Consider the following 27397-nt stretch of genomic DNA (forward strand, 5'->3'; position numbering starts at 1 on the left):
AATGTCACAATACAAGCAAATACAAGTAAAACTGCGTACTTTTACCACCCACGCACAGGAGGAAAAAAAATCAGTTGACAGTGTGATTATATGTGAGCACCTACGCACGCTATATACATGATAAGTAGGCCATGTGACATTCTGTAGACGAATAAATCTTTCAGGAAACTAAAATATGGAATAAGTAAACACAGAGGTGCAATTTGTTGACATGATAGAGATTATCAAGGTGCATCTAATTTCATGATATAAAACACCTGAATAACTTCCCTACGTTATTGTGGTACTGAACTTGCACCACCTAAGGGGGGTGCTGTTTTTAAGAAGAAAAGTTGCTTTCTGGATGTGATGTCTCCACATCTGGATGTGGTGTATAGAGACACCACACTTTGATGTTATATCTCTCTTCACTTTTGTTCCAGTCACCGAAGCAGTGGAGGTAGTTCATATTTTACATACACAGGTCACTACAACAGGCAGAAAGAGGGGTGTGCTATGGGTTCCCCAGTTTCACCCATTGTGGCCTACTTGTTCATGGAAGAAGTGGAAAAGAGAGCTCTATTATCCTACCTTGGAACACCCCCAAGTCATGGGTTCAGGTATGTGGATGACATCTGGGAGGAAATTAAATCTCAGGATGTAGCACAATTCACGGATCACATAACTTGTAGGACCAACACATTAAGTTCACCAGGCAGGATATGAAGCGACAGGTTAGACTTCTTAGACTGTGAAATTTCCATCAGTAATGGAGGACATTTAAAAGTTGTTTATGTTCACTGTAAACCATATGCATATGGATCAGTACTTAAGGTTTGATTCTCATCATCCAACGGAGTACAAACCAGATGTCATCAGGACGTTACAACATAGAGCGAACACCATCCCCACAGACATAGTGGCCAGGGAAACACAAGAACCTCATGTCAAAAAGGCCCTGAGTATATGTGGTTATCCCAGCTGAACATTTGTCAAAACTGGGAAGGCGCCTAAAGAAAGCTCCAGCTGATCCAGGAGAGAAGGACAACTCTCCTAAGCAAAACCATTTTTTCTAAACAACGTGTCTCTGTGGCTTTTAAACCCCAAAACACGCTGCACCAAAAATTGGCCCAAAAATTAGGGGGCAAGGAAAAAGGTGATTGCTGTGATTGCAGCCATTCCCCAACTCTCTGTGAATGGTACTCATCTTTGATCAGTGGTTGTTGATCAATGCTCATGAGGAATTGGGGAAACCTGTAGTCAGCTGAGATGGAAGAAGTCACTTGGATGAGTGATGAAAACACTAGCTCCAGATGAGCAGAATCAGCTTTTTGGGATTTCCTTACCTGGATGATTGAGCATGCGCCAAAAGCGGTTCAAAAAGTCTCTTTAAACATTGTTTACAAGTGTATGAAAGATGGCTCGCGCATTAGTGACGGAAGGCATCACTAAGTACTCATAATGACCTAAAGGAGTGTTGAACGTGGTCTTCCACTCGTCACCTTGCCTTATTCTCACTACACAGGCATTACGCAGATCTAATTTAGTGAAGATGATGGGACCGTGAAGAGGCTCAAAAGCTGAGGTGATTAGTGGGAGTGGGTACTTGTTCTTTACCGTTTTATTGTTCATTCCCCTGTAGCCAATGCACGGCCACAACAATTTTTCGTTCTTTTCTACAAAAAAGAAGCCGCTGCTTAATGGAGAAGATGACAGCCTTATTTTTCCCGCCCCCATGGCCACGCGTTGTGGACCAGACAAATTAAATAGCTGGCTAGAGGGGAACGGTGCCCCAGGATGGAGATCAATTGTGGAGACATAGAACTGGTGAGGTGGAAGTAACACAGCTTGATTTTTATTAAAAACCTCACTGAGATCATGGTACTTTGTGGGGACTAGGGACAAATCTGAAGGTTGAGGTGATGGAGCTGAGCGCAGAGAGTGTGACAAGCAAAAAACACTCCAACTAGATGTGCACTTCACCGGCCAATCAATATGGGGGTTATGACAAGCAAACTAGGGAAAACGTGATACAATCGGGGTGCTAGGAGACTGAAAAACAAAACTGGAGCCATTCCTGATGATTTTCAAACAAAACAAATTCAAAGCATATTTTTTGTTAATGTGTTTCTTTGCTGGTTCGGGTAGTTGGTTATCCCAAGCGTAATTATGTGGGTATTGCAGTTTATATAATATTAATCTGTTTGGCAGTTAATGTTGGAAAGGAAACCTGTTTGCAGTCTGCTAGCAGCAAGGTTTCCATTGAACAACAGGTTACCTTGCTGTGTCATAAGGGCTTGTTAGAAAGTAAATAAAAATAATTGTGATGTTTCCATTAAAATGTGTCCGAGTTACAACTGCAACTGCACTATGGTCTGGACACATTTTGTATTTGGGATTTTTGTAGTTGTAGGTGGTTTTACTTTCAATGTGGTCTACAGAGAAAGGGTAAGAAATGTAAACTCTTGTCGTTACTGCCAGGACTACAATACCTCCGTTCACACACCTTCATGGAGGTTCCTCCCACATGTTTATGCAATTCGGGAAATCATCTGGGCGTCTTTTTTTTAACCTAAAAAAGTTATGTTGTGTTGTAAAGATAAAACTGATAGATTATCTCTGAGAAAAAGTAATTTCCTTAACTATAAAAATCACATCATCTAATTTTGTCCCCTTCTAATGTACTCTTGTTTACTTTTACTCATTTTTACTCAAACAGTCCCATAAAAATCCTTTCTGCCTTTCATGACCATACAAGGCAAAAACTTGAGGAAATGAAATGGGCATCCTGTTGCATCAGAAATGTAAGAAATTGGCTGATGAACTGCATGTGGTAACATCTGACACAGGTAACAGCCTGGGTGGTAGACCCCACAGTGCCACTACAGTGATAAAAAAATATAGTCATCAGTCTCAGTGGTTGGAGAAAACGACTTTTACATTCTGGCAAGTTTGTATTCAGCTAGGTTTAGTTAAGTTTGTGTCCTGTTTTATTTTGATAGTCTCTCGTCTCATGCATTATGTCCAGTTTTGCTTCGCCTCTTGCTTATTAGTTGATTCTGTTCACCTGTGCCTTGTTTTCCCCACTAGCTTACTGTACGGGTCAACTCCGCTAATAAAAAGACAGAAGGAGGCGTAGGAAAACTGCTTCACCGGAACTTTTCCTCCATATTTTCTTCCAAGGCACGAACCAGTGGGCTGTAACAGTTTACTCACAACGAGCATCGCTGACACAACTCTGGCTGTCGTGGAAGTTATTATATTCCTTTTAATACTTTTCTTTCCGTCTCTTCCTTGGCTACTCGTGATTTTCCCCCTTTTTTCTCTCTCCCTCGCTCCACACACACCCACAACAACGGGGCAGTCCCACACACGTCCCTTCACCACCCGGAATACATTTCCCATCAGGCTTCACCCTTAAAGGGTCATGCCTGTAACACAACGTAATCAGGGAACAAGCCCTCAGTTTTCATTGTCATGTTGTACTGTGTGCCCTGCTTGCCTGAGTGGTCCCCTCATATGTTTCCTTGGTCCTTGCACCACCTGGACTTGCAGCCTTGTGTAAATAAAGTTTTGCTTTTTTAAATGTAATCCTGTCTGAAATCTGCATTTTGGGTCCAAATTCTTCACAATCATGGCAATTTAGAATCAGCACTTAATCTAAGATGCATGCACATACAAACTCTGTGCAGACAGGCCTCACACAGCTAGTAGGTTATCTCATCTTAAAGTGGGATAACAGTGCTAAGCACCACAATTTTGGGTTATGTTGGACACTTTAATGGGAGTGACTCACTCTGAGAATAAACGCGATTCTTTTGCACTTCCAAGTTTTTTATTTTCTACATTACACTGACTCCTCCTTTATCCCTCTTAAGCCACTATAATAATTTTACAATTCAACTTAAAAGTGTGTAGTTCTGGCAACCTTCTAGAACAACTAATGTGATTGTATAATATATGCATATTATATAATATGTGTATAACTACAGATCATCAAAAACTTGAAAGCCTGTTTAGTTGGGAGATCTCTTGTCTTCACCTTTATCTGTAAACAGGTCTGCGGTGCTTGTTCATACAAAGCCTTCCTACCGGTATCCTGATGAGTTGGGTTCCACCGTGTCAGACAAGTGTAACTTCACCCTGTCACGACATCCTTAACGTGTCAACAGGAGCATTAGGCACCATAGTGTAACAGTAAAACGATGCTCCATTGAATGGATGACAGCCAAGTAGTGTTTTATTTACTGGCAGGCAAAACCCCAGAGGCCGGACGCAATCTGTGTGTGTGTGCATATTTGTAAGGTTTTTATGATAAAAATTCTGTTCCCAAGAAGCAAGTAAATATATTCTGAAAGAAGAATAATGACTTTTATATAAAGAAAATAGCAAAAATATCATCAACACAGTTTTTACTTGTTTAGCTATCATAAGGTAGTGAAATGTTGTTTATTTTAAAACATAAAATCTCCATTGTATTGAGACTAATTTGTTTACTTACATTTAACCTTCTCTTCCACTTTAACCAAAGTGCACATGTCACAAAAGCGCAGAAACAGATGGTTTTCTGGGTGCAACCCCTCTCACGTGACAGTCATGTGTTTTTGTGCCCACTCTAACTTCCCTACTGGTCACTCCAATCATTAAAAAAGAAGAATCTTCATTTAAACAGAATAACAAAAATCATAATGAAATTTTGGGATATTAGTTTGGTTACACACAAATGTTCTAGGAGGGTTAGGCTTGCCTAAACACAGCAGCAAGGGGACGCCTCGTATGCCTGCAAGCTGATTACCCGCTGTGGTGTTATGTGATAAATTGACAGCCATTAATAATGACTGAGAATGCGCTACGCCTGGTTGACTGCGCAAGCAATACTGGCTTCCCTGAACTCCCTGACATACACATGTAGGCTAGAATCATGAACAGGGGCACATAAAATAATCATTAAGACATTTTCTTTTTTTTCTTTCCAAATTTAACTACAGATATATTTACCACACATATTATTGATGTATGTAACGTCATTTTCCTTTCCCCCCCCAGAATTCTTGGCATTGCAGGTTCTCCATCTGCAAACTAAAAATGCCACTATTTTCCCGAGTCACTCATTGTGGATATGAATGAGTAGAGTCTGAAGGAAACTGTCACGATCCTGGGTCTTAGGACCCAGTGTTTTGAGTTCTAGTTCATTTTGATGTTTATAGTATGTTTAGCTCATTAGGCCTCCTATGTTCATTTGCTTATTAGTTCCCCCTTGTGTTTCAACCCATGTTAAGTCTCCCCTGCCCTTCATGTCTCTCTGTGCCCCCTCTGTTCTGTTTATTGTGTGTCTTTGCATGTTTGAATTTCTTGTTTTCTGTCACCCTGCATTGTGCATTATGTTCTCATGGTTGGTCTTTTGTTACTCCCTCTAGTCTAGTCTCTTGTGTTCAAAGCTGAGTATTTCCCTCTGTGTATTTTGGTTCTTAGACCTCTGCCTTATGGTTTGTCTCTGTGTTTCTTAGTTGCTGTCTCCACTGTGTCTAGTTCGCGTCTCTGTGTGATACTTCCTGTTTTACTTTGAAGGTCCATGCCTCATGTGAGTGTTTCTAGTTTTGCGTCTCTGTCTCGTCCAGTCCTGATTTCTCCCAGCTGTGCCCTCCTGTGTCTCATTCCCTCGTTATCCCTCTGTGTATTTAAGCCCTGTGTTTCTCTTTGTCAGTGTCGTAGTCTCCCTCATAGCTGTGTGATTTTTCCCTGTGGCTCCTCGTGCTTTAGTCTCCCCAGTTTAAGTTTAGTACTGTTTTTTGTGTTTCACTTTATGCCAGCATTAAAGCTGTGTTTTTGAGTTTGCGTTTGGGTCCTTCTCCTGCCTGCCACACAGCCGAAACATGACAGAAACGTGTAAGAATCCTGGTCTCTGTGTAGGTTGGGAGCTCGTTAGAGTCTGTGGAGGCCGTAGAGGGAACAATCCCGTTTGGAAAGCATGGACTATTGTCTCATGACAACTGAGCATTTCATTAGCTCCTTTTAAAATGTTCTGCCTTTGTCAGCAATGGTCCAGACATACATTTTACACTGCGGCAGAAGATGATGGATTAAAAAACCCCATCCCTAACTGTTAACAGGTATCGACGAGAGCAGAATCTACATCTTACTATTGTGTGTTTGCTGTTGATTGATAATTGCTTAAATCCACGTAAATGGAGCTAGTGCCTGCGGGAAGAAACGAAGCTACGAACAATACAGTGACATGTTTGAACAAATGCTTGCACGGAGCGTTTCTTTGAACCATCAGTGGCAACCAGACCATTTCCTCCCTCTGCCAAACAACATACGTGAAATCTGATTGGCTGAGTCAGTACAGTTTGTGCTTACACCAAATCATCAAACTGTGTTTTGGCAACCACAAGCTATAACCAAGAGAAAAGTACAATAGCTCCAGGGCAGGAATTCTCCAGTAAATCTACTTTCTTCTTTCTTTCTATATTTTCATTAGCATGTTTTATGAAAGCTATGTAATTTACCCGAAATCCTCTTTTCCAACATGTTTTTACTGTTATCTCATCAGTGCTAAAGTCAAAGATAACAGGCTATTCAATCAGAGGATGATACAGACAGTCGGAGGAAAAGAGAAATGTGATGATTCCCACGATTATCAACATTTTAACCTGTGGGACAAATGCTCGGTTTATGGTTCTGACTTGTTTTTTCATGTGAAAAAGAGTCCTGCTATAGCATGTGAGGAGAAAAAAATACCTTAGAAGTGTTAGGGCTGGTTGTGACATGGCAGAAACATTACAGTTTGCCACAACAAAGAAATAAAATCAGTATTTATAGGATAACCCGTTCTTGTTGAAAGCTGTCTGATTTCAAGATGAAAAGAGGTCACCCCTTTTAAAATGTAAAAGAGCTGAGGTGTTCAGTATTTTCAGAGAGTTTGTCTTCAAAGGGGAGAGAATGTGATTACAGTGAAGCTTTTTTTGTTTTGGTTGATGCTGTTTTTCCTGCATCGAATTTGACAAGAATCTCATTTCTAATCGTAAGCTTTTATCTTTGTGTAGCACTGGCCTTTAAAGCAGAACAGTCAGGCTGAAACTGCACAGGTGTACAAACACACAACTGAAATAAGTATTTGTTTCTTTGAGCCTTACTCACAATATATCCAAAGAGAATGATAATCTTTAATCTTTGATCTAATAATCTTTCACAGACATACACCTAGCACTAATATTGTTTGTGAACTGTGCACTCATTGTGATTTTTTTTAACTGATAAAGAACAACAATAAAAGGGAATTTTAAGACAATGTATCCCCTAGAAACAATCTTTGGTTTAATCTATTTGCAAAAGAAAACATTCCACATTTTCACAAGTGTGTCCATTTACGCATCTTCTTTCTTTTCTTTCTTATGTAAAGGTTATAAGGGCTGAAGCTTAAAACAGATTCAATCAGATAAAAGGAAAGCCTGTAACAGTGAAAGAATTATTACTATAATATACTGTTGTATTCATCACCCTCCTCTTGCAGTACTTAAAAAAGAAGTTTGTGATGTTAAATAACTCTTAAAATATGGCGCAGAATATTTTGAACTGCTAAACAGGTCAAGGTTTGTGTTTCAGCTGTGCACAGCTGTCATAGAGGAGTTTTCCACTCACCCTTGTTCCTACTCCAGCAACATTTTTGCTGTCAGTTTATTGGGTGACTGTAGTGACATCATCACTGACGCGTGCTGACGATGACTCAGGCTTAAAAATGTGCTTGCACATGTCTGCAAACAAAGCACTTCTTACAGATCTTAAGCGGTTACGCATTCAGCGAAAATGACAACTGAAGTGGGCCAAAGAAATCCAAGACAGGAAACATGGAAAATGTGGTGCCAAACACGACTGCACGCCCCCAGAAAATGTCTCCATTGGCTCTTTGTAGACCCTGATCTGAGTTTTACAGTTATGCAATCTCGAGTGGCAAATAATAAGTGTATGTGTGGTAGAGCTTGGGACCCTGGCAATCGGAAATGTGTTGCAAAAGAGTGCATTTCGACCTAAACCATCATGTATTCCAACCCTAACCAACTGGTTGTGGTGCCAAGCAAGTAGAAAGTGCAAAAAGCTTTGTGCTGGAAGATTCTTTTCTTTTATCTATTTTGACTTTTCATTCAAGTTCGATTCGTTTTATGGACACAGCTTTGGTTAGATTTAGCAGAAAGCCCTGATAAACTGTACAGCTAGCTTCTGTTTCTGTAAATGGATAAAAGTCTTTAGGTTTTAAGATTGCCTTTGCCTATTTTTATTTATGCTCATCAGGGTAACATAAAGACTTGAGATACTGAAAAACTTGGTCAGCAGGCAGCGATTTGATATTTGCTTATTCCTAATTGGGAAACTAACTTAGGCTAGGGTCATAGCAAAAATTACCATGTTCATAAGTGAAGCACGTTTGATGACGGCATGAGATAAGATTTCACCTCAGATGCCTTAGGCCAGACCTTCCCAAAGTGTGGGGCCCGCCCCCTGTTGGGGGGGGGGGGCGTGGCGCAGGCAGGGGGCGTGGCATGAAAAGGGAAAAAAAACAAACCAACAACGCTTGGACACTGCTAGCACGGGGCGCCCACACAAAAGCAAAGCAGGAGATGAAGCATAGCTGAAGCATAGCTGTTCACAAACACTTCTTGTAATGACTAACTACTCCTGACATTTTGGAGATGTTAGCCCTTTATACAGTAAAGTTACAGCTGGATACAAATAACATCAGGCTGATCCTGCCACGATTTGTTCCCCCGGTTCAAATCACGGACTAACAGTATCTCACAGTTGTTTATGTTTTTAAACCCATTTTGCACAGAGAGGCATTTTTTTTGAAAAGTGTATTGACAGCAATGTTGAATATTATTACACAGGAAAAAAACAACTACACGTAAAATAATCACACAGGGACGCCTCTGCCTTTCTAAATGGACGGACAGTAACTGCGTGTGTATATGTAAGCGTGTAAAACCTGAAGATAGAGACAAAATACTGTTAATCTGACTATGTGCCATTCTGCAATTCATCTCATGTAAACAATAACGTGGTGCACAGCTGACGTGAAAAAAAGGCACATACCTTTGATGTTGCATGACAAACTCTGTATTCCTCATCCACACGTAAACGCAAAAAATGAGTTTTAAAAAAATCTCCGTTTTCGGTGATTCGAAACATGTGGACGAAACAGCTGCGTTTTCAAAATCACCTGTGTAGGTGCGGACGTAGCGTAACAGAGTTAGTAGTTTATTATATTACAACCTGCAGATTACTTGTATTTGCTTAATTGTTTACTAAATATTTGAGTTGTGAAATAAACCGCAATTGAGCAAAATATGTGTGTGTGGTTGGAGGATGTGTTAGTGCGTGCGTGCGTGTGCGCGCGAGGGGGGGGCGCGAACATTTTTCTGTAAAACAAAGGGGGGCTCAGCGAAAAAGGTTTGGGAACCACTGCCTTAGGCTATCACACCAACATAACATCATTTTGCTGCTATCAGAAGTAATCAGCAAGAAAGGATTCTCATCTTTCTTTCTAGTGTTTCATTTAGTTAATCTACAGAAAATATACAAACACTTTAAAAAGTTGAAAAATCACAAAGATGTGAATCATTAACTGGGATTGGTCTTGGGGATCTTACTATATACGCTCGAACTTTAAGTAGAACTTGACATGGCAGCTGAAACATTTCATGGGAACCTATGGAAAACACGCAGCAATTTAACCTGATAACAATGAGTTGGCGTGAGAAATATTTCTTTCTTTTTACGCTATTTTCAAAAATACAGACGAGTGAGTGAGACACAAAAGGGTGTGAGTGGGTGGGCTATTTGTCAGTGCTGGTTTGCTTTGCTTTCTGTGAGATTATAGCAACAAAAGCACTGATATGCTGCAACCTTTGCCCCGGTTCATTCTGACAGTTTATGTATAAAACTTTGATGGATGGACATTAGAGCTAACTGACTGTACCAATACCAACATTTGTGTTCATACATTATCTGTCCAAGCAGCAAAAACACGCTTTTGTTCCTTATTTTGACTTAAATGCAGCTATTTGAGAATTAATATAACTTATTTTAAATGCTAGACATTTAAACTTCCCACATCCGCACTCAGACATAATCAATAAGAAGTTCAGAGAGAAGCTGATTTATTATACCTAATCCAAAAACCTGTAACATCACTGGGATTGAAGGATTGGTTCACATTTTAATAAGAGTAGATTAACACTAAACACGTGAGAGAAAAAACATTGCATTTTGTGGTTTTTCTAGCTAGTTTTACTGGAGAGTGTTGCCTTTCATGATAAGGAAGCATTACAAGGAATTTCAAACACAAAAGACACGTGACATGAATATTTGGCATTGAATTATCATTTATTCCTAAGAATTTGTGGCTTGATTCCCTGGAAAAATCTCTGTATGTGGAAAACAAAGCTAAAAACAATATTGAATTGAATGATCCTTGGGATTTAAAAATACGTGTGATTCTGTAGTGCAAGAGCTCGGAAACACTTCTGAAACCTACTAACAATGATCACAAATCATTGCTGCATCTACAGATGTAACTTCAAACTCTCCAGTGCAAAAACAGACATGAACAAGATCTTGCCTTCAATTCAATTCGATTCGGTTCAGTTCAAGACAGTTTTACTTATATAGAGTCTGGTCACAAGTTGCTTCAAGGTGCTTTATACTGTAAGGTAAAGACCCTATAATAATACAGGGAAAACCTCAACATTCAGATGATCCCCTATAAGCAAGCGCCTTTGATGACAGTGGGAAGGAAAAACTCCCCTTTAACAGCAAGGAACCTCCAGGAGAACCAGGCTCAGGGAGGGGCGGCCATCTGCTACGACTGGTTGGTGGTGAGGGGAGGAAGACAGGTCAAAGGCATGCTGCAGAGGAAAGCCAGAGATAACTATAGCTAATAACTATTATAATGATATCCAATGATTAAATGCAGAGCCTGAGGTCTTGGCCTGAGATCATTTAAGATGGACTGGGGAAAAAAAAGTCTCCTGTTGTCAAAAATTGCTTTTGAAATTGTGGATAGATTAAAATTATTATTCAGTTCTTTAAAATTGTATTTTGATTACAGTATTATATAATGTTATGGTTGAATTTACAGAACCATAGCACTATAACATCTAACATCACATTTACAAGAAAACAAAACAGAAGTTGAAAAACTGTCTATTAACATGATTAAACCTACTGTTAAACAGAGTTTCCCTAAAACTCTGCAGCCTCATCGCATCTTTTTAAAGTCTTAATTGGGGTAATTGAACTTTCCAGTATCTAAACTTTATACTTTATTTTCATTGTGTATGCTTATTATTTACAAATATAAAAGTGGTTATGTTTCATTTTTATTTTATGCTGTCAAGCCCTTGAGTTGCATCGCTGCATGAAAGATCACATCAGTTAAGTTTACTACGGTTACATACAGCTTGTGTTTCATTACAAGTTTCAGGTTAAGTAATTCTTGCAGAGTCAGCCAGGCTCCCTGTTTTTCCTTTGGTAAAATGTTTGTGTTAACAGAGAATAACATATCTATGTTTTAAAAAAGAGACCGTAATGGTAAATAGAAAAAAAAGCTTGAAGGTGGTGAGGGTGCGTTTTTCCTCTGAGGTGAGTAATTGTTTGTATCTCCCGCCTGCTGGGAGTGGGATGACGACTGTGCTTACTTGATTTAAAGGATCTGTGGGGTTTTTAATCCTCATCTGTCATTTCCAAGTGATTCCCTCTCCAAGTGAAGCAATTAATGTTCATGTTAGGCCTTGTCAAGTGCAATGTGTCTGCTTGAAAATGGTTCAGAAAAGATGACCAAACTTTTCTGAATCAGATAGCTAGCTTGGCTAACTAGCTACCACACCAAACAAATCTTTATGGAAGGAGGCAGGACTCATGGTGGGAGAGTGTGTGCAACAGTAACATTGAGGTAAACACAAACACTGTTGCTTGGCTCCAGCCAGTGTGAAGAGGATCCTCTCTAGGATCAAGGCACGTAAGGCCGCCGGGCAGGACAATATACCCGGTCGTGTTTTTAAGAACTGTGCCGGTGAGCTCTTTGACGTCTTCAACATCTCCCAATGTGTCTCTAAGCCACAACCATTATACTCATAACACAGAAGCCCCTCCAATTCGGTTTTAATGACTATGAGCCCGTAGCACTGATTTCCATCATCATGAAGTGCTTTAAGCAGCTGATTTTGCAGTACAAAAAGCCTGTCCTCCCTCTCTTCCTCCTCCCATGACTTCATTCAGTTTGCATACAGGTCAAACACAGAGGGTGCCATCTCTGCTGCTCTCCATCCTGCCCTCAACCACCCAGACGTAAAGAACTCATACAAACATACCCTTTTTATGTAATTGGGTCCTCAAAGGGAGGCCATAAAATGTGTGGGTTGGCATTGTGGGTTGGACCCATCCAAAAACCATCCCGCTGAGCACTGGTGCTCCACAAGAATGTGTTGTCAGCCCGCTGTGTCTATTCAACCACTGTGCACCAACATCCAGTACCAATCACATCGTCAAGTTTCCAGATGACATGACTGTAGTGGGCCTCATTGCTAACAATGATGAAACCAATTACAGGAATAAGGCATTGGTGTTTTTACAAAAACAACAAACACTTCCTGAATGTAGAAAGGACTAAAGAGATTGTGGTAGATTTCGGGAAAGGTTATTCATGCAGCATTAGTGTTGCTGTAGAAAGAGTGAGCAGTGCCAAGTTCCTGGGAGTGCACATCTGAGAGGACTGCTCCTGGTCTGACAATACCATATCGACTAGCCCTGGACTGTAACACATTCTCTCACACAAGTTACATTCAAATGTTTCACTCTGCTTTCTTAATTCTTCTTTACAGTAAGGTGAGAGAGAAACTATTTTGTTTCTCCTGTATGTCCTGTACATGCAGTGGATTGACAATAAAAAAATCTCTGAATCTTGAAGAGTCTCAGTTTCTGCTGAGACATTGGAAGGTAGGCTCAGAATTTGGCATAAACAACATCAAAGCATGCAACCACCCTGCATTGTGGAAACAGTTCAGGCTGCTTTTGTTGTAATAGTGTGGGGGATATTTTTTAGGCACGTTTGGGCCCCTTAGTACCAACTGTGAATCACTGAAATGCCATACCCGAGTGTTGTTGCAGACTGTGCCTATCCCGCCTACACTCATCTCAAACTGGTTTCTTCAACATGAAAATTAGTACGCTGTCCTCAGATAGCCTCCAAATCTAACAGATCTCAATCCAATAGAGCACCTTTGAGATGTGGTGGAACGGGAGATTTTCATCACAGATGTGTTGCCAATAAATCTTGAGCAAATATGGGATGCTATCATATCAATATGGGCCAGTGTGTCCTTTATCCTGCCTCCTGTGCCAGAACATACAGGATTGTCTGATTGTTGGGATTTTCTGTATATTACTGTAGAGCAGGCTTGGCCAACTCCAGGCCTCGAGGGCCGGTGTCCTGCAGGTTTTAGATCTCACCCTGGATCTACACACCTGAATCAAATGATTAGTTCATTACCAGGCCTCTGGAGATCTTCAAGACATGTTGAGGAGGTAATTTAGCCAATTAAATCAGCTGTGGATCAAGGACACGTCTAAAACCTGCAGCACACCGGCCCTCAAGGCCTGGAGTTGGACACCACTGTTGTAGAGTATTTACCTTACACTATAAAGTGCCCCTTAAAAGAATATAATTTACAGAAAATTCACTGGCACAAACAAGACATAAATACTGCAACAACCTAATCACACCCTAAAGCTGAGAGTACTATTTAATTTCTTCTGTAGCACTCCAGGTGCAATAACTGGAAAAGAGACTCTGATCCTGATTTACACCACTAGTTAAACTTAATTTATGCGGCCTGAAATTCATGCACTTTGAATCTATTTTTAATAGGTTTTGGTTTTAAGTTACAGAACAAAAAGAAATAAAGGATCACACTCTGTGGATTTGTTGCAGTTTATTGGTCTGATCATGTTTGTGGTTCATGGCTCCCTCTGCTGGAAGAAGTAGAGCATTACATCTTAAAAGAATTAAACAGAATTAAAATGTGAAGCACTGACAGAGAATAGAGCTACACACTTTTTGGGGTTTTTATTTCAGAATAAATTAGTTACTTTTAGTTTTATGTAAAAGGACGGTGTAAAACTAATATGTAGAAAGCTGAAAATAGACAAAACATGTTTTTTATAAAGTGAACGTACTTAAACTCATCCAGTATGATTTTAGATATATCATAGAGATGACCAGTAGAGCTGGAAGAAAGAAGAAAGGTCTAACCTTCCTACAGGGTTCATAGGCATAATAAAATTGAAAGTAGGACTCTGGGAAGCAATACAGTGTATATACTATAACTATGAGATTGCGCCACAGTTGCATAGCGTGGCCACCCACACGTCCTCTTTGCTGATGGTGTCAGACTGGGTTGGTCTGTTTGTTCAATTCTGTCACTGTAAAGCCACAATAATTCATATTGATGATGTCAACACACGCATACTGTCTTCTCAAGGTGAGGTGTCAGATTTCCTCCTGCAACAAGGTCTTATGGTAAACAGACGTGAACCAAACGAAGAAAGATCAATGCATCCAAGTGTGTGTGTGTTTGTCAGAGGGATCAGAGATAATCACAGCAGTCTAATGACCCCTCCAGAGAGACTATAGCTAATCCTCTGCACCTCTGGGACATACTGTCATACGGTGTGCTTCCCTACTTCCAGGGAGCTCTCATGGGAATGTGTTCAGCTCTGGTCTGATGAGGGATTGTGGGCAGGGCTTTGAGAGAGGAGCGCTGGTGTGGGTCAAAGAGGCTTCAGAGGAGATAAGTACATGCTGTGGCTTCATTTGTGCAGCAGACCTGTTTTTCAAAGGATAGGCTTTTAAACTGACTTCCAGTCTTTTAAGGCAGTGATTAACCTATTTTCTGTCTTTAAAACGTTCACAAAGGGAATCTGTTACAGTGGAACTTTTCTGTCTTCTGTACAATGGCTCGTCAGTGTAATAAACATGCCTTTTTTGCCAGGACACTAAAAGTTAATGGATTTTGGACTCTTTTGAAAGCACCATTAAGGTTGAGGAGATTTATTTCTTCTTGATGGGTGATTTTAAATTAACAGCTGACACTGAGATGACTTGTACAAAGGATGATGTAATTTTCAGGTCTCTTCATGTGTAATTTACAGAACATGCATGAATAAACAGAAACTGGTGCCCTTTGTGTGACTCAGTTGTTAAAAAAAACAGAAAGAAGAGAGAAGAAAAAAAGTGTGGCGGTGAAGTGGTACTGTAAAACTAAATGTAATATATTGCTAACAAGCTGAAACTGGCAAAAAAACCCCTGTAATTTCAAAAACACCACCATCAGTGGAAATGATTTATAAATCAGAGGGTTAAAACATGTCCTACCATAAATTTTGAGCTCCCTCTGGAGGAAATTTGGAGCTTTCCAACTGAACTGGAAAAGCTGAAGTGGGTAGATGGTTCCCACTTGTTGATGGAGCACAGTTTTGGCCATCTCGCAAAGTTAAAACAAGCATATCTGTGTACCTGGGAAGTTATTAGCCAGTGCTAGTGCTCGCTGGTATGCGTGGTTAATTCATCAGTAATTCACATTGAAATTAAATGGCAGATGACAAAATATACTCACCAAAGGTACTGAGCAGCAGAAACGTAAACTTTTTGTTCATTTAAACACTAAAAAAAAACAGGTCGACAAGCAGCTGTGCTCCTAATAAGCTGTAACTTTAAGCATTAATTTGGGTGAGTTATGAAAATTTTAACCCGTGTACTGTTCTCATGAAAGTGGAAATTAGCTACATGGACCAAAAACAGCTTTTGTGTTCTGCTGTAAAATCTGACATTCTAATAACACTTTGTGTGGACTGACTTTTGGAGCCAGCCTCAAGTCACCAATGAAAAATTTCTAGTTTCTGGCGCATTCATGGGGGCTTCATTTTCAACCCTGCTGAGAATAAATGTAAAAAGAGCAAGTGTAACATATTTATCCTAGATTTACGTTTACCTTTAGAGTTACATTCAGAATGCTGTGAACTGCTAATAAAGTAAAACATTAACAAATTCCCACATGATTTTGTTTGCACAGTTGTAAAGATAGAGAACATTTACTGTAAGGAATAAATGAATGACACCTGTCAATATTTGTTTGGCCACAGCTCTGACCTAATACTGGATGCAACAATGCAAGCACGACGGCTGTGTTGTGAAGGATTTTTTTCTGCTACAGAAGGCCCAACTTAAACCTGCTGCTGAGGCTGGATGAGGTTTTTGTAGTATCATAATCTCAGTTAGCTAATGACCACAGAAAATATCATAATTTGTTATTGTTTATTTTGTTTTTTTTTTTAGTCAGAGCAACTACACAACTGAGCAACTGTGTGTGTCAGTGTGTTTGTGTATATGATGTATGTTGAGTTATTCAACTACACAGTAAATCGTATTAAGCCAGAAAGGGATCACTACAGAAAACACAATTCCCTAAATGTATGTGTGTGTGTGTGTCTATGTATGGGTATTCCTGTCCTTACCGTAACCTTTTCTGAGGCTCATATCTTGACAAAAGAGTGGATTTGAATTTTAGATGCAGTACCTGAACCCTGTCAAATGAATGGATAAGTATAAAGAAGCCTAAAGTCCTTAACTTTCTTGTTCTGGAGAAAAACTAAGCTTAAAGAACTCAAAAGATTTGGAAGGGTTTTTAAAACGACAATTCATCACCTATACTTTTGTCATATTTCAACAAGAATGAGGGCTTAGAATCAGAATACTTTATTAATCCCCAAGGAAATTATGTGAAGCAGAACTCAAAGAATATCGTCTCTATGTCAGTTTAACCCTTATTGAATTTTATCAGAATGCTCCAGATTCTTGAAAATTATGAAAGAAGGGGAAATCTGATGAACAGAAAAATGACACGGAGCTCTTTTAAACTATATATTTCAGCTTAAGAGTTGAACATTTCATCATCTGTTTCTCATTATTGCTTTCTAATCTTTTTCTCCTCCTCCTCTTTTTCATCTGTCTCCTCCACCACTGTTCTCTCTACATCATCCTTTCTGCACACCTCAAGCCTCACTCCCCGATCTGAAGTCAATAAAAAAAACAAAAACAAAACAGTATCCATAACTCGAAATTTCAAGTTATTAACTCAAAATTTTGAGAAAAGTAACTCGAAATTTCGAGTTAGCGCTGACAATCAGTAATCTACGTGAATGACCTAATTTCCTTGTTACCTGGAAGCTGAAGCCCAAAAAGCTACAAATGCTACAGCTAAGCTATCAGTATTACAGCCAGTCATGAATGCACAAATTGCTGCGTATTTTCAGCGTGGCTTCAAAAATGATGAAATCCTTCTGTTATTAGTTGAATCACATGGCGTTACTATCAGCAAACATACTCTCGAAAGCGCATATTTGTTGCTATACATTGGTAGCTCACGATCCGGTTTTAAGTGCGCATTCATATCCTTCCAGGTATCAAGAAAAGGACATCATTCACGTAGATTACTGATTGGCAGCGCTAACTCGAAATTTTGAGTTAAGTCAAAATTTTGAGTTTATAAGTCGAAATTTTGAGAAAATAATTCGAAATTTCGAGTTGTGGATACTTTTTTTCCCCAGTTTTTTTTTTCAAGCAAGCTTCCATGCAGGGCTCTACCCTACAATAATGTGCATAAATATTTGTATCCACTCTAAATATTGTTGCATTTACAGGTTTTTATCAGATTAGACATGCAAACCTCCTATCTCCAGACAGCTGACAAAACCTAGCTAAACGGCATTGGCTTGGCATAAGCTAATATTATGCTAACTAGGATTAGGCTGAAGTGTCCTAAAATCACACTTTCTCTCTGATAACCACTTTAATTATATTCTTACATCGTATGAGAGTTTACTCACTGAGTGTCCGGCTAACCTTGTCCGATAACAAGGTTAGATACACTTCGAAGAAAGTTTCAGAAACGTAAGCTAACAGCAACTAATGGCGGGGAAAACAGAAGCACTTACCAAAAAAGTTCAGGAAATCCTTAACAGCTCACCTCAGTATCACTGTCACTGGTTGTAAGTGAGCTTCACTGACTCATCAACTTGTATCAGACTCCTTTCATTTAGATTTAGAGCCTCCTTCAGAGTAAATAGACATGGATGCACATCCGGCATTAAGCGGTAAACAGTGATCTTACAGCTTCTAGTCACTGGATAAACAGCAGCCAGAGCGTTTGAGGGAACTTGTGGTAAATGCAAAACTTCACAAATGATTCATTGCTAAGTGTTCATGTTATTAAAATCTGTTAAAATATATTGTGTACAAACACATTTTTATACACAAACAGTACATAGGAACACGCCTGCCGGCCATGATTGTTATTGGGTACAGAGGGTTAAAGGTCTTTATTACAAAGATGCAGTTAAACACAAAGAGCTTAATTAATGGCAGGAAAAGCAAATCCAGGTAAGAGGTTTTGTGACTGGAATAGCTTTGGTATTTCTGCTGTTGAAAACAGAAAAAAAAATCCAAAGCCAGGCAAGTATTAAGGCTTGTTTTAATGAATAATGTCAGTGGATATGACTTCTTCCTTGTTTCACTCTTGCTGTCGGCTGAGGGGGGGGGGGGGGGGTAGTACACGGTCACCCAGAGGAGTCCAAAGAGTGAGGAGGAGCAATATAGACTCTTCTGGCTTTGCAAAGGGGTCAGCATTGGCACTGTGACCGTTCTGGCCAGCTTTCAGCATTACAGCCCAGCACACATCGATCTGCAATGCACTGTGTATTCTGACAAATATTCCAATGTCAAAGCCAGTGTTCACCAATTTATACAAAAGTAGTGCTCTCCTTGAACTGGCCAGTCTTTACTTCTGACATGACTTCTGGATGGCAACTAGTTAAAGTTGGATTTAGCAGGTGGGGGAAGCCTAAGTCATGTTTGGAGAAAATAATTAGTTAGAAATAAGTAAGATAGTAATTTGGTTTGTAAGTTCCAGTAGATTTTTCTTTGTCTGCAGCCTGTGATCATTTGAGCTGTGCTGCCACTCCAACAGCCTCTGCTCTTTGTGGATTAAGCCAATAACAGGTACATACATACATAACCGGATATATAATTTGATGTCTTTCACCCTACTGAGTACAATTGCTTGATTACTGTACAACAAGTAGAATTGTTTAAGTTTTCAGCTTTTCACTTTGCTCCCTTGATTATTACAAAAATGTCTTTACTTACTACTCCTTACATTTTCAAACCAGCCTTCTTACTTTAGGTTTAATGCATTTGAGGGGAGTTATTGATTATTTTGCATAAGTGTGTGCTTTCCCAACATCAAACCTGTTTGAACCTAGATGGAGATAGACAATAAGATATAAACACCCTCCTATCAGTGCCTCCATCACTGGGGTTTACCACACATGAAGAGATGAAAGAGAGAAAAAAATATTTTTGCATCATTTATTGTGCTATGTTCAGGGGCTAAAGTGAGCCAAAATTATATTTCTAGCCATTTATCACAAAAAAGCTAGCCGCTTCCCTGATTGTGGTATGATAATAATTGTATGACTGTAGATTTGCCTAAGCAGATCAGACAACATGTCATGGTATTATATTTATCTTATATTTTGCTTCGTCAGCCCACCAAACTGTCACATTTTGAAGCCTTTAACCCTTTCACACATAGTGGTCACTACAGTGGACAGCTATTCAAAGGACTTTCAAAGAACTTTACATCTGCACCAGTATTGCTATTACTGAGCAAGTATCTCTATGCCATCATTACAAGCAATGCCAGGCTGCAGCACATGAAAAATGAACTCATTCAAAAGTAATATGCATTAATGTGCCTTTCAAATTTAATTACTCATTAACTGGTGCCAGGACACTGTTCCAGATTGTTCTGGCACTTTAACCACTAATGGCAATTAGTAGTTATGAAGCACTACATGGAGTTCTAGGTTTGAATCTTCTGGCTGGCTAGTCACTGGATAGAAAGGCTGGGGCCTTTCTGTCCGGGGTTTGCATGTTCTTCTTGTGTCTACATATACATGTAAAGCTCTGGACTAATCACACGTGTTCCTCTAATAAACAAAAATACAAACTGGATCTGCACCATGACAGCTCCAGTGGGTGAATCCAGGTACTTTGCAGTAATGAGGGTTTGAGTTTTAGTCTCCTGGCTGATTAAAACTCCTCTTGTGCCTACATGGGTTTCCACCGACGTCCCCCCAAAGTCCAGAATGTTAGGTTAACTGGTGAACTTAAACTGAGTATAGGTATGTACACATGGTCGATGGCTTTATAAATATGTAAGGAAAGTAAAGTGGCTTGTATTTTCAAGTTCTTTGAGTAGTCAGAAAAGCACTGTATAAATGCCCATGAGTTCTACATACTGGGAAAGACCTTCCAAGTCTTCTAGTCATGTCAGTTAAGTGCTTGTAAAAGGTACTCAGACTATTATCACTATTATTGTTCTTGCTTGTCCATTTCTTCTATTGCAGCATTCAACACATCGAACAAAGGACTGTTCACGTGATGCCTAAATGCAGCTCAGCCCTTCAAATATACATTTCAATCAACGTTATGCACCTGTCAGTAAATGTTGTAATGTTGTGCCTGATGGATGTCACGTATCTGTCATTTGAAGACTCAAGTTTAAGATCACATTTAACCCACCATTCTAGATATATCACAAACTTCTTGTTACCTTGTGGAAACATCTGGATAAATTTCACCCACTGTACATGTAGCAGACTTGACTAATTACACATGTTCCTCTAATGGCAGCGGAAAACAAACTGAAGATGTGATGAGACAACTCCAGGGTGAATCCAGGTGAGCGCTTTGATCTCTGCGCAGCTTTTTCTCTTCAGTCCACCCCCAGGTGCAGATGAAAAGCGAGAACATGGCTTTAAGATATCAGTGTTCGGACAGAGCCCGCAGTTCGGTGTTAGAAAGGTGATTCTGACAACAGGTATGTGTTACATTTGTACTCTGTCTCTTTCCCTATAGAGATACAATTCACCCAAAAATATTGAAAGAAACAAGCGAAAAAAAAACTAATTTTGCTTTTAACTGAATTCACACTCACCTCTCTCCCAGGCTGCTTTTGAAGAAGTGTTTCATCCTCTGGCAGTGCTGACATGATCAGCCATAACGTTACCTTAGGCTACCATCAGCCTCAATGTAGATCACATACCAGCAGAGAGCAGAGGTGGGCCACTCACGTTGGAATAAACACAGCGCACTGTGTGAGAGCCTCAGTCCACCACCAGATGGCAGTGGAAATCAGACTTCCAGGCAGTCCCTCTGGTTGCCCTAACCAACACAGTTTCCTCCAGCTGGCATAGAGCCACATTTAGACTAGGCACAAGTTATTCTAGGCTAATTTGCACCTGATGTTCACTTAATTAAGACAGAGACAGACAGAGGGGCCCGGGGAGAGCAACGGTGGCGAATCTCTTGACATGATGCAGAAATAATACCAACCTTAGTAATTAAGATGCGAAGCAGTTACACAGAAGCTCGACACACCAACATGAATGTACATATGCACACCCACACGCACAAAGACTAATGATGGCAACCTGTTCTAATCAAAACATCAAGCAAATTAGATCGAGAATCCGTCATACTGAAATGCCCCGAGGGTTTTTGTTTTGATGCTTATTATTTAGCATAAAGTCATCCTTTTGAGCCACGATAATCACTATCTGCATTTCTATTAGAGAGACAGACAGACAGATGTAGCTGATGTCTAATGTTAGAGCCATCACAGGACTAAAATCCTACTAAAATGCCACATGCTGCAGTATGAAGTGGGCACATGCAGGGGGAAAGCATCACAGAGCCACCACACAAATATCACTGAAATTGCAAAGTAACATTAAATGTCACTGTGGTGCTTACTTTTGATACAGCTGCACAATGTGGGTAAAGTGATCTCGCTTTAAAAACACGCTCGTGAATTCCTGTTGCTTTGATGCAGTCTGATAATTCAACCACAGAAATGTAAGCTGACCCCACCGCTGCTACTAATAAACACAGCATTATCTGCTGTGACTGCAGTAGAATATAATGTTTCCAAACTTCTCCTCCATGCAGTGTGAATAAGCCTTCGTAACCTCACAGGCTCTGTGGTTCATTAGTATAAAGATTTATGAAAAGGCTTCATTAAAATTGCATTCAGCATTTCAGTGGCTGTAATGAAAGTTAGTGCGAGTGTCAAAACCTCTCCCATTAACTAAACTCGCCCAGGGCTGCACGACTGGAGAGTCTTGCATCATGCGGTCTAAATCTTGTACTCACTGCTCGGAGATTAACACCTGCGTTTGCAGCACACTTTATACAGAGATTGTATTGTTGAGTAATTCATGACATTTATTCTGTGAAACTGAAGGATGATTATTTTGTCTGTCGAATATCTCTGCAGATATAAAGTTTTTAGAAGCAACCAATAACTTAATTTGATCACATTTAGCACAAACTCAGAGTGACATTTTCAGATAGTAGAAGAATAAATATTTTTTTGCTTTTTAAACCACAGTGCCACTGGATTGATAAAGGATTTGGACATGATATGTTAGCCAATGCACAGAGGAAATGAATTAGAGATGTTTCATAATTTATCTCCCAATTTAATTGTTGGAGCAGGAAAAGAATGAAATGCAGGAAACCAGGGCCGAGTAAAAGTTCAAAACCAAATTTTTAGTAACAAACACAGAGAGGCAGCTACTGAAATAAGGGGCACACACAAAGGCAAACATGCAAATATGCAAAAGCAAAGAAAAAAAGTAAAGGATTCAACGGAAGATGCAAGGATAGCTTGAAAAACTGTCTACTGTTGTACAGTGAAATCCAAAAACAAACAAAAATCAAAAACCATAACATCTGCTGCCTTTGTGGTGTCAGTGTATTCATACTATATCTCGAGCCATGTTTATGCTAGAAACTAAAGCCCCTATCATTCTTCTATAAACTTTCATTGATGATAGGTATCTCCAAATACATTTACATTTATAAATGGGAATTCCAAACCGCAGGATAAAAATACATATTTTATTACTTTAATGTGTGCTTTTGTAATTTTTGTAATTTGTGGGAAATATTTACCACAACTATTTGACAAGATAATAATTTACACAATAAGTCTCCCAATGTGATAAACAGCATAAAATCTTCTGTTTCCAATATTCCCCGGAGGCAGGGGAAAATATTTGTGCTGAAAAGTTAAAAAAAATCATCTTCGTGTCCAGTGAAGATGATGGTCTGTATCTTCTGTGTTCATTAGTTCAGGGGTCTGAGTGATAGCAGTCACTCAGGTCCATCATCACCAATCCTCACTCGCCCTCTTTCCTGTTCTAATTGCCTGAATAGTCGTACTGCCTTTGCCCATTAGTATAATATCCATTAGTCTGCCTTTCCGTCCCTCAGACCACCACACCCTGTCTTTACTACACCTCTGAGACACACACAAACGTAGTTGCAGGCAGAGCATAACACAGACATACATAGAAGCATGGTAACACATGCAGAAAGACACTACCATGAGTGGGCTCTCTCTTTGGTTTGTTCACGTTCACTGTGATTTTCGTAGATTCATTACTAACCACCTCTCATTTTTACTCACCCTGCAGAGCTTTGATCTGCTTGGAGCTGTCTCAGTCTAAAACTCACACTTCTCCCAGCACACAAACAAGTACAACGAGCATCCTGCAATCTGGCTTCCCCAGAAGTGACGAGCTAATGTCGAGCTCGTCTGCAAGCCTCTGGGTAAGAGCTGAGCCCTTTTCCAACCTGCTTTTATGAGAGCGGAGAAATGGAAAATAGGGAAATGATTTATCTCAGTAACCCTTCAGGAGTTCCTCTGATCTACCAATGAGATTATTCTCTGACACTTATAAAGCTTCATGCAAAGTAGGAACATTTTATCTGACCAGGATGTGAAATAAGAGAGCTGACTTTTAAAAAAGTGTTTGAACAGACTACCAATTATACATGAAGTTCAACTTCCAGGTTCATTACCCCCTCAACATGTCATGAAGTTCTCCAGAGGCCTGGTAACGAACTAATCATTTGATTCAGGTGTGTAGACCCGGGGCAAGATCTGAAAACTTGCAGGACACCGGCCCTCGAGGCCTGGAGTTGGCCAAGCCTGCTTTAGGATATGAAAAGATAAAGTAGTATTTCTTGATAATGTGTTGTTTATATCCTTACAGTGTGTTCCTATATTAAGAGTGTCATTAAGAGTTGTCATAAACTAAGAGATGGAGTATGCCCTGGACAGTCTGCCAGTCCATCGCAGTGTTAACACAGACAGACTGATAGTCATTAACAATGAAATTCACACCTACGGCCACTTTAGAATCAGTAATTAACCTGAGGTGCATGTGGTTGGGAGAACAATCACTGAACACACTGACTAGGGTAAGAGGGTACCCCTTGTATTAAAATGTAACAAGAAGGGGATCCTGTCGAAGAATAAGGAGCTTTTGAGTGAGATTGTGCTGATTGAAATCGATGAAAAAGGGACTTCTGGCATAGGATGATGAGAAGAGATCTAGCAGTAGATGGAAGAATGCTGAGAAGCAATGTGCTATCACGGCATCATTATTTCATAGTCTGAAGAGGCAGATCCATCTCAAGCAATGTCAAGCAGTCAGTCAAGATTAGCCTTTGTACGTATTTATGTGAGTGTAGTATGGGTGGGGCAGTCGCTGGTACATCTTTAAATTTTTATTCAGCGCTGGGTATCTGTCACTCATTGCTCTGGGGCAACAGAACTGGGAGAAGTGTAGCTGGATTACACAAACTGAAAAAAAAGGATTAAATATTAAGCTTGCACTCCTTTGACTGACCTGGTATATGCAGCAAACTGATCTGAGGGAGGTCAGGCCTTTAAAGGTCAAAGGTTGGAAATGGAATGAGAGCGTGTAGAAGGAAGAGGACCTGAGGGAGCCGCCTCGAGGCAAAGTGCTGCAGCAGTTTCGGACAAATGAAGTGCTGGAGTTTCGGCCTTCACTTGTCCCAGGGCGGAAGATATCATGATCACAAGAGGTGTCAGTCACAGGAGATTAAGGGACATCTCTTGAGCTGTGGTCTTTTGGGATTCTCCTCCATCAGCTGGTCCAGGTGATGAGATGACTTACAACCTGCTTCCCTCCTCGAACCTGTGCTCACTTTACATGTGTGAACAAACAAATACGAGCCGACGCAGACGATCCACTCCCCTCCAGCATGAAAGAAAGATGATGGCATGAATGATGTATTGTGCTGTTATACACTACAAACATGGACATGCACACACAGGAGGTGCAGGCGAAAAACAGAGTAACGTGAATGCTACTGTAATTCAGCCTGTCTGCTGCACAGAAAGAGAGTGGACAGCAGAGAAAGAATAAAAAAGAAGAGGTTGAGTGACAGGTGGCATGTTTTGAGTCAAGGCTGACATTAAATGCTTGTATTTTAACCACTTTTTCAAAGGAAGTGTCGCATTAGACATGGGAATGACAGTGGAATGCATCTAAGTAGGTTTACTGTATGTGAAAATTTGGATTTTATTTTGCTTGTTTTTAACCCTTCACTATCAAACCCTGGATGTTTGACAGTGACGGTGATTTGAACTGATTTAGAAACTCCCTTGGCATATAAACTATAGACAAGCTGGAGAGAAATTGGCAGACAGACAAAAAATCTGAAAAGAAGAGATTTTGAAGCACAGACGCCCACAGGACTCCTCATACTCCTTGTTTCTGACACCCATGTCACTGACATTTGGATATTTTGTCAGTGTTGGCATCAACAGCTGTGGCAGCACATCAATGTTTGTGAGGTTGCAAAATATGAGGATAAAATTTTAAGCAGCTTGAGCGGAGCTTTAAGTGGCCCAGGTAAAAAGACTGCTTCCTTTTATGATCAATTATGCATTTATATGGCACTTTTAAACAAAACAAATCACACATTCATTTAACTTTCACAGCAGGCAGCTGTACAAGTGTGTTCACAGTCTGTCTAATGAGTTAGGACACTCAGTTTATTTGCTACAGGACTCAGTTATGGGTAACATTTCATAAAAGCTATTTAGGTGCTTTCGGCTGCTCCGCTATTTTCCCAACGGGTCACCACAGCGGATGGATCCGTGTCTTTGATTTGGCAGAGATCCTGATGTAACCCTCCCATCAACACTTGGAGTTAGGCGAATGTGTTAATAAACATAGCATGGAGCCATTTTATTATTGTAACAAAAAAACAAACAAGTAAATTATATTTATTGTAATTGGGTCAGTTTGTTTGTTAGCAGTCTAGCGTCCATAATTTAATGTAACATTTACTATTCATTATTTTGTTTTTGGTAGAGTTATGTCATTGAATGTGCAATGATTATATATAATCTTATATTGTTTTACTGTTTGTTTTATAGCTGGTAAGAGATAATAACTATACTGTAATCTCCGTTTGTCTGTTTTTACAAAGCTACCTACTAATTTTCCAGTGTTTGACAACAAAAGTAAGCATGAACTGAAGTGAACTGCATGTGACAGCTGTCCTTCATGGGCTTGTGAGGTTACGACAACAACAACAACAAAAACAGTTCACTAAAGAAAAAAAAAAAAAAAGAACCTTATCTGAAAAACGCTGGAACTTGTCCAAAAACATACATAATGACTAATGGGGTAGATAAAGCTTCTCAGAAACAACTTAATGCCAGCTTTACATTTACATACCAACTGTCAGGGGTCGATAACATCTCAAGCATCTGATTCAGTGGAGACAAAAGGAACGTCTCACTAACAAGCGTCATTTAGCTGGCTTTCTAAGAGTTTCCAACAGACTGAAATAAGATCATAAAAGGCAGTTCAATCAAGTGTCTTTTCATACCTTCATTTCCATGTTTGAAAACATAATTCAACATCTTTTTCTCAGAGTGTTCACGTTTTACTGCAAGGGTGTCAGAGTTGTTTTGAATTGTCTCTTTGCTTACAGGTAGACCATTTTCAGTATCACGGCTCCTGCATTTCTCTTTTTAACATATGCCAAGTTTCACCATCTTTATGTTATTTGACACACAGTTTAAAACGTGCTGCTTCTACACACTGGCAAGTCTATGAGTAAAGGTCTTGTACATACTTAACTCCTCTCAGAACAGGACACTGAGCTGTGGCCAAAGTTTGAACTGCAGCTGCTGGAAGAATGCATATCAAAAATATATTAAATTTCCTACATATATACTGTGAGCACACTTATGGGTTAATATGACAATATAAACTGTGAAAACAGGGAAAATAGTATATTTATGTTCCCAAAAATAAAACCTCGAAGCACTACTCTGATTCTAAAATTTTACTAATTGTAAAGTATATGGACGATGACATTTGACATTTATGTTTTGTTTTTGTTTTT

The sequence above is a fragment of the Mchenga conophoros genome, linkage group LG10 (assembly GCF_057382185.1).
Source record: "Mchenga conophoros isolate Kocher_MC1m ecotype Shallow Benthic linkage group LG10, M_conophoros_male_GT1.1, whole genome shotgun sequence".
NCBI lineage: Eukaryota > Metazoa > Chordata > Actinopteri > Cichliformes > Cichlidae > Mchenga > Mchenga conophoros.